The sequence below is a fragment of the Drosophila persimilis genome, unplaced genomic scaffold (genome assembly GCF_003286085.1).
Source record: "Drosophila persimilis strain 14011-0111.01,24,50 unplaced genomic scaffold, DperRS2 tig00000579-arrow-pilon, whole genome shotgun sequence".
Lineage (NCBI taxonomy): Eukaryota > Metazoa > Arthropoda > Insecta > Diptera > Drosophilidae > Drosophila > Drosophila persimilis.
In genome coordinates, this window is record NW_020825322.1 from 721,629 (window position 1) to 731,046 (window position 9,418).

A 9,418-nucleotide genomic window follows, 5' to 3' on the forward strand; every position below is an offset into this window, starting at 1 on the left:
ATGTTGTACTGCAGCTTTCGGATCAACAGCTCGTTCGACAGGGGACTCCACCCTGTGTGACGGGGGTTTGGCTTGCGTCCAAGTGACACCTTTTCATACCCTGTACTTGGAGATTCCAAGGGCTTACTCGACTCTATTAAGTATTTGCCTATTCTCAGTATAATCGTCAACTTGTCAGGGTATAGGATATCTCTTAGCCGAATGGTGGGTCCCTTATTTGGCACATTTTGTAATGCCTTGATTTCGTTGTGGTTTTGGGGATAATCTTGTCATGTTTCTCTTCGCATCCCATTCTTGGTCTATCCCTTTCCATTTCTGTTTATTTTTTTTTAGTATCAGTAATTTCTTCCTTAGGTCCATAGATCGATCACTCTATTAGATTTGTGGTGAAAATGGATGTGTGTAACGTCCAGAAGGAATCGTTTCCGACCCCATAAAGTATATATATTCTTGATCAGCATCAATAGCCGAGTCCATTGAGCCCTGTCTGTCTGTCCGTCCTATCAGCGCCTAGTGCTCAAAGACTATAAAAGCTAGAGCAACGAATTTTTTTATCCGGACTTCTGTGATATGTCACTGTTTCAAGTATATTTCAAAACATTACCCCGCCAATTCCGCCCCCACAAAGGGCAACTCACAACGTTCTCCCTCGTTCTAATTAAAATTGATTGATTAACTGGACCCCAGTATTTTTGTATTTGGTTTTTACTTTTGTTTGTTTCCCTGTCTTGTGGAAATCTTTTTCCTCGATCGAGAGTACAGCGAACCGGGAAGTACTGACGAGTGTTCCTTAATGGGAGGTCCATATAATTAGGGACACCCTTTAGCCGCACCTCTCCATCAGGCTTCTCTTCGGCCGTCTCTCCTTTCCGTAATGGGCCCTTCTCGCCTGGCCTTGGGGATTTTTTGGAAGCAGCTGCAGGAACTGATTGAGTTTCAAGTGATCGTCGGCGCAGAGGCTCTTGATGGGGAATTTTCAAGAGAAGAATTGAGAGGGAATGCGGGAAAGGAAGACATTGCAATGAGGGAAGAAGAATGAGTCAAGCGATCCCGAGGTCACGTTGATCAAGTTACCAGCGATCCAAGCGATCCAAGCACATTGCTATGGATGCCACGATCCGGACATAAAAATCCCAAAAAGCCCAACCAACATAAAACAAGAAAAAAGAAGGCTATCTTCAGGAGCCGAACCCTCAAATACCCTTGAATTTGTATAGTTCCTATGGTAACTCCATGATATGGTGTTCCAAGTAACGTACGAGTATATGAGTTTTTTAGGGTTCAGAAATACCTCGGAGATAAATCATTGTACCAATTGGAAGCATATGCCGTGTGGCCTGTGAAGAAGAAGGCTAAGTGAGAGAGTGGAAGCCTTTGACTGGATAGTTGCAGAGCGATCCGAGGTCAGTAGTTGAGAGGCGGCCAAAACAGAACAGGACAGAACGAGGACTACTTGTAATGGAAGGGGGCTCGATCGTCACGAAAGACAGATGGAGGTTACAATAATGGGAATAATCTTCGTGATGATGATAATAAGGATCTCATGATGATTAACCCTTCATTAGTGAGCAATTTGGTAATTTCATAAAAAACAGTTTTCAGCGTGAAGATGCAGAGAAGTGGTTCAGGACTCCCATTGTTTTCAAGGACATCGCCAGGATTGTCAGCTCTTAGAGGAGTCTTTAGAGTCGTAGATGCAGCTTTCTCCTTTGACCCTTTGACGTTTTTTGGGACCCCATCCCCTCACATTTTTCCCCAATCTTTGTGCTGTCACGCCGATGGCACCCTAGACGCATCCGCTGCCATTTTGGGCTAGCTGCAAAAGTTCAAATCAATTCAAACCAGCCTATGACTTGACATTCAAATGGGGCCTGTTGCGTTTGCCATTTCATGAGCCGAAAATAAAGACGACAGCTGAAAGACAATAAAGAAAAGTACAAGTACAAGTACGAGAGTAAATATCAATACATATGTATGTACATATATGTACGATTATATCAAAGGAACTTAACAGAGACACAGATGTGGACGGGAAGAAAGAGAGAGACAGACAGACAAAGACACTTCAGGTACCAGGTAACTCTTTTATGTATTGTACAAAAATCATAAAATTGTAATAAAATCACACAGCACAGAAAAGCAACCGAGAAAAGCGTACAAAACAACAACTGTTATTCAACATGTACAGTCGAGTGCTGGCAGAAGGCAGAGCCGAAGCGAAGCCGAAGCCGAAGGCGAAGAATGTGTACTCGGTTCGGTTCGGCTCGGCTCGGTTCGGTACCTGTACGAGTATATGTGGCCATATCTGCATACAGATGTGCGCAAACAGGAGTGGCCGACGCGGAATGTTAATGCGGCTGCAATCGTTGGCGTTTCTGCTCCAAGAGGCTCTGCACGTAGGCTGTCTCTCCATCAGTGTGTTTCTGTGTCTCCGCATCTCTCTCTCTCTCTCTCTAGCTCTCTTTGACTCCCCTCCCTGAACACCGACCTGGGAGTTACGTGAGCTTTTGCATAGGGCTCCAGGGTCCGATGGGTCTGTCAGAAATGTGGAGTGCAGGGAGCTTAAGTGGGGTCCGAAAACTGGACAACAGCCAAAAGAATTAGGCGCACCTCCATCTCCATCTCTTTCTTCTTCTCTCTATCGCCATCTCTGTCTGTCTTTCTTGCACCCATTTTGGAGTCACTCCCTGGGCGCATGTTTGAGTCAAGTAAAATTTATAACTGTCAATTATTATGCAAGAGCTGTGTGTGCCTGGGAGGAGAGGTAATGGAGGGAGGGAGAGGGAGACTCCTCTCGCCAGGCAATCAGGAAATACCCGAATCCATACTGTACGTACGATCAAAGCCAAAGCTATAAACACTTCTCGCACCACTGGCACCGCCACCGCCACCGCCACCGCCTCCGCCGCTCCTGTCCCACCTCCTGTCCTACGAACCTGTAGCCACCGAACCGAACCACTCGCATAATCGGAGCACGTCTCTCCAGACCACCGTCCACCGTCCACCGACCACCACTCCTCCCAAAGTCCAAAGCAGAGGAACTCTGGTAAGAAGTGTTATTTTTTTACCGCTTCGTGTTGACTTCTCTTCTCGTCGTTTGTTGGTTAATGAAAATATTTTTAATGCTTTTTTGTCACTCATTGTTTGATGGCTTTGTAGGCCTCCGCCTTCTACCTCTTCTTTTTCGCCGCAAATGTTCTGGGGATCGGTTCTGAGGAGTGCCCCAGCCCCCAGTCAGCAGTCCCCAGGCCCCAGGTCCCAGACCCCAGGCCCCAGACCCCAGACCAGACCCAACTTCAGGTTCAATGTACGTCAATTGTTGTGGCCTCAAGAACGCCTCCTCCAATATTATGGCGATGACAAGAGCCCCAGAGCGATCATCATCACGATCTGATCAGCATTACCTCAATGGTCATGATGATGATGATGATGGCTTCCACGTAGGCTGCAATTAAACGAAATGATTCACATGGACAATTTTTTGTACGCTCCGCTCCGCCACTTTTGAGAACTTTGAACAGCCCCCGAGCCCGAGACCGAGCCCGAGCCGGCGACCTTCCAACAATTTCCGGCTTGAATAAACCGTTTTTTAGTGGTTCTCCACCGATGGATCGATCGGTCGGTGCATGCATAATCAAGTCGACAAATGGCAGCACGAATCCCAAGTAGCAGTCGCTCTAGAGCCAGACTTGAGGTTCGAGTGCAACATTGTCGCGATCATTTGTCTTTCAATGGGAGGGGAGTGGAGGCGGCAGTAGGTGGAGCCCGACGCTTCCTCATTGGATTGAGCTTGGGATGTAGCTAAAGATACAGATACTGATACAGATACAAATCGAGTAGCGATGCTTGGGTCGAGATCAATGATTTTGCAGATATGTTATTGAATGTTCTACCGAAGTTAGATCTCTCTCAGACTGTTTTCCCCGACTCGTTTGCACAACAGCCCTTGAAACCACAATGAGCAAAAGAACCAAACCATTTCAGGGGCCATTTCAAAGAACTTTAAGGAAGGTAGGCTATTTTCACTTAAATATATGACACCCAAAATATTATATTTAATTAAGATATATGCATTTCCTTTGGTCTCTGACTCACTTGCAGTCTCCTCCTAGAATATTCTCTGTTCTACTTTATGGTTTGCTATTTTAAAGGATTGCCAACTTAAAAGCATCCATCTTTCATGAAAAATCGCTCTTTAATAATCCAGTTTTAATATTTTGACAACTTTTACAGTCTGTTATCTTTCCATCAATGTCTAATTTCTAATCCTCACTCCGGCTAATGATTTTCTTTCAGGGTATTCAAAACTCTGTTGCTGAAAACACTCTTCATAAATTCCTCAAAGTGGAGTCTGCATCGCAGTTCCCCCCGACTGACCCTGCCCATGGCTGTCATTCCATCCATGCATCCATCCATCCATCAATCAATCAAAGCGCCATTGAAATTATGCAGCTTTGTGGCGTGGCCCAGCCCCACTCAAAGACCCCTGCCCTGCCCCCTGTCCCCTGCACCCTGCACCCGAGGCAGACCGAGATAAATACCGAAATCACATTTTGATGATTAAATTATGATCAAGTTTTGTAGTTGTAAAGTTTTAATATTATTTTCTGTATTTTCTGTATTTTTTTTCTTTATTTTTGTAATAATTTTTGACCCACTTTGATTGGTTTTTATACTCTTTGAGCGGGTACACTGATGTTTGGTGGCAGCACACCGAAGGACGTGATATGGATCCATATCCAAAAGGGGCAGTATCCCCAGTAGATTCTGTTTATATACAAACTAGTCTCTCAATTGTGGAGGCTTCTGAATGTATTTTCGCAGATAAAGCATACCCATGAAAGGGGAACCGACAAGATCTATTAAAGTAGGAAATATAATACCTATAGAGCTGTAGGAACAATCGATCTGCAAGGGTATCTCTAGCTACGACCTGTTAAAGCAGCCTTTCTGGGTTGTTTGGCTGGATTTGGGTTTGGTTTTGAGTTTTGGGTGTTGTTACGGCGGCTTTTATTTTATTACGAAAATTTGTTTAATTTTAAACTGTTTAACTTGAAATTGAGTCACGCAGAGGTACGTATAAAGGCAGTGAGGCAGTGGCAGAGGCAGAGCCAGTGGCAGAGATGCAGAGAGACCGAGTTGCAGAGCGACAGATGGAGACTGGGGGCGGGGGGCTGGGGGCTGAGGGAGACAGAGATCGAAGCAGTGGCGGATAGCAGCGCAGTCGAAAAGTTACATAAATTGGCATTAAAACGATGCAGAGAAGAGGCACCTGAGGGTGACAGGGAGATGGCGAGATGGCGAGGGTTTAAGCCAAAAACCTGAAGCAACCGAGACGAAACAACCATTTGGCATTTGCATACAAGTGTGTGTGTGTGTATCTGTCTGTCCCTGTATCTGTATCTGTATCCATAGCTGTAGTTATGCCTGTGTGTGTGTGTGTGTGTTGGTTGGCGATCAGGTGAACAGCAACCTGAACTGCAGTGACAGACAGAGTCAGACTCAGACCCCAGCAAAACTGTACTCGTAAAAGGTGAACAACATTTTTTCAGCTCCCTCTCTCTCTCCCATTCACTATTCCTCTCACCTCTCACCTCTCACCTCTCCCGTCTGTCATGGCCCCTATCCCTATCCCGCTCGTGTTGGCCATGTTTTTCCCTGCCTTCGCTTTACCTTTCTTTTGGCTTTTAACACTTTGACATTATGGCCTTAGTAGTGACGATCATCATTGATCATCTAACAGCAATACGAGCATCCACCGCACCGCGCTGCATAACTCTTCGAATTGAAATTGAAATCGAAACCAAATTCGGAGTCAGAGTCAGAGTCAGGCACTTTGTCGACAACTTTATTAAATAGTTTGCTATTTTGCATTGGCCAACAACACTCCACTCTCAGTGATCGCTTGTCGCTCAGCGGTCTATTTTTTATGATCGCTGTTAATGGCCGGCAAATGCTAAGGCGCTCAAGGCCAAGACCCCCTTGCCCGAATCGATGCCAGATCGAAGCCCAATAATCGTATGCTCTGGTCATATGCTAACTAAGTAGTTGGACTAGATTCGGGCGATGATCCGGTCTTCTCTTCTGCGAGGATAGTGGTTCGGTGGTTCAGGGGCTCGGAGGCGCTCTCCAAGGGGTGGGCTCATAGAACAGATGGCTCTGATGCTGGTGCTCTGGTGAGTAAGCTTCGACCAGCGACCAGCGATCAGCGATCAGCTATCAGTGGTCTGTGATCGTGATCAGGTTCGTGATCTACTTGTCAACACCTACGCAACAAGCCCCGATCGGCTTGATTTTTTTCAGCAGTTCCGGTTCGGTTTCGCTTGGGTTAAGTGGTCGAGCCAAAGCGATCAACGATCCACGATCCACTATCCACTATCCAGCGGATCCAGTTATGCATTTGGCATGCGGAGCACACTGATAACTAATTATGCGAGCTCCGAGTCGAAGACGAAGCCGTTGCCTATAGCGATACATTCGATTGCTGACGTAAGTCCAAAATGAAGGGCACTAAATCTGTTTTGGCCGGGTCTGTCCATCTCTATCGTTGTGTGTGAGCAGCATGCCAGAGAGACCGAGACCGACACACAGAGAGAGAAAGAGAGAGAGAGACAGAGAGGGATCGAGATAGAAAGTGCATGTATCTGGCCACATCTAATTGCGATGAAAGTGGAAAGATGAGCCCCCAGTCAGAGTCCGAGTCCGAGTCCGAGTCCCAGTGAAGCCAACACACAGAGTCGAATGTTTGGGACATCAATTAGGGATAACCCATACATAACATGAGTGAAAGATAACTGCACCTCAACTATAGATCAGTCATAATCGATGGACGATCGGCCATCCACGATTAACGATCATTGATCATTTGGCAAGCAACTCCAGAAACCGTTTCTGGTTTTATTTTTATTTGTTGTGATCATTTGTGATGTCTTCACTTTCCCAAAGAAATCTCGGAATGACAGCGAAGGCATGACTCGGAATCAATCGCAGATCACAGATCATTGATCACTGATGCCAAACCAGATTTGTTCGGGCCAAAAAAGGGGAAGTGTCCCACTCATCCCCAGACAGATAGTGAATGGTTTTTCCTGCCACAATTAGCCTTGATCGAGGCTCTGCTGATCTTGCCACTTGCCACTGCCACTCTTGCCACTCTAGCTACTGTTGTGGATGATAATGTCAATGTTGCTATTGTTGATTGGAAAACTTGTTACTTGCCCCCGAACAACGACAGCAAACAACAAAAAACAAACAACAAACAATGCGACCGACGACTTTCATTATTCGTCCGACGATTGAACAATCGCCAAAGTCTCTTTCTTTTAGTGTGTGTGTTTTCTTTTGGAAATTCGCAAAATCCAAAGAAATGATCGGATCGGATCGGATCGGAGCAATAACAATGGACAATGAATGCATACGAGTGTATATTTCGATACTTGCATCTATGTATGTACGTAAGTAGTATGTGTAAGAGGATTGCCAAAGGCCAATCGTTTTTCCGTTGATAGTTGGATAAAATGGATGTTGTGGGGTCCAAAAAAACACCTACATATGTATATACATACGTACCCCATCAAAAGAAAGAAGCCTGCGAATTATGATACATCCTCTGTACCAAAGAATTGCGCTGATTGGAAAACCCAAGCGAGCTGAATGATCTGCACCTGCATTATCTATAATCAGGAATATATAAGTTGAAGAAATAAAGGGAAAGTAACTACTCTTTTTTTTAAATTTTCCAAATTCACAAGGACTCCCCCAAGAATAGGATACATCGGAAAAACTGCTGTGACATTGTTATACAAATATGATTATTTCGTTATCAATTAACTATGGAATATTGTGGAGCTAAAGTATGTATATGCTTATTTGCCTTTCTTCATTCTGGACTGCCTTTAATGGAGGTTTTCTCAACACAAACACGGTCATATTTTAAGTTTTGGACATTGGTCACTTTTCACTTCCTGAACGAACCGAAATAATACAAAATTTAAGCCGATTGATACTTTTGACTATCAAAGAAAAATAAATTAAAACTCAAACACGTTTCGAAGAGAAAAGAAACAATACCTGAAATGAATTGAAAATAATCGAGACACTCTGGAAAAAACATTGCATAGCATAAATATTATACGTAAATGCAAAAAAATCGAATGTGAACCGAGGAGAAGCAAATACTAGAAGAATATAATTTATTCGGACAAAACACTAAAACTCCGAAATGAAAACAGAATATACTCGTATGAGAAAATAACCGAAGTGCACAAAAATATTTCGGAAAAATTGGAAACAACATAAAAAGATTTATATATATTTTTCGTTAAATAAAAATCGAAGGCAAAATATTGGAATAACAACCGAAAGAATACGAAACAATTGGGTTGTGCATTTCATCACTTTTCCGGAATTTGATTTCAATTTTTTCTTTGTGTTTTGTAGAGGGGTCCTTAAGATTGGGACAGTCATCCATTTCTCGCACGGAACCACTCTTTGATACTCCCCCTCGATCACGCACCGTTTTTGAACGCGTCCAATTACCTCCACAGACTTTCCGTTAATGTTTCGAATTTCGAAAAAGTCGCAAAAGAAAACCCAAAAAAAGTTACAAACAAAAAAAAGAAGAAAATAAAATAGGAAACAGAAAAGAAGGAGAAGAAGGTGGCGAAGGCATAAGGCATGCGGCAGGGGCACAGTTTCAGATGGAATGGGGAATCGTGGAGGCGCTGTCTTTGTCTCTATCTCTATTTGTGTGTGTCCCTGCCTCAATACACTCTCAAAAGGTTCCATGACTTTGACAAGTCGTTTGAAACGTTTACTGTCTAGCCATTCCGACCATACAAATATTTAATTTCCGAATCGCGGCTTTCGAAACGATCGTTCGTTAGATAAGGTATTTTTTAGTTTATTAAAGATATTTGAATCGTATTTATTGATGCGATAGAAGCGATTGTTTTGCAAGGGTATTTAAATATTCGACCTCTGAAGCTATTGTTTCGCTTTCCCGTCACTCTTCTTGTCTGTTGGTGTGTGGGTGCAGTGTGGCATGCAATGATACGCAGGGAGATGGAAAGACGGGGCAGGGCAGGCACAGGGGCACTTGGATAACTGTTGCACAGCTGTTGTCGTCGTACTTGGCGACCAGAATGCCCGATGTTGCCATTGCGGCAGTTGTTACAGCGATTCCAATACGAGTACGTGCAGCTGCTGTCAGTGCGAAAGCGAGCCATGACAGAATACTCAATGGAGAGGGTATAAGAATTTCGGTGCGGTGCCAGAGGATTTGCCCATGAGTCATGAATCGATCGATAGATCGATGGATCACTTGCGGAAAAGTGAATGGATTTTGAAAAGCGTATCAGGCTAGTTAGCGCATAAGGCATGGTTCGGGAAGGAGAATGGCCATCGAATATTCGTGGAG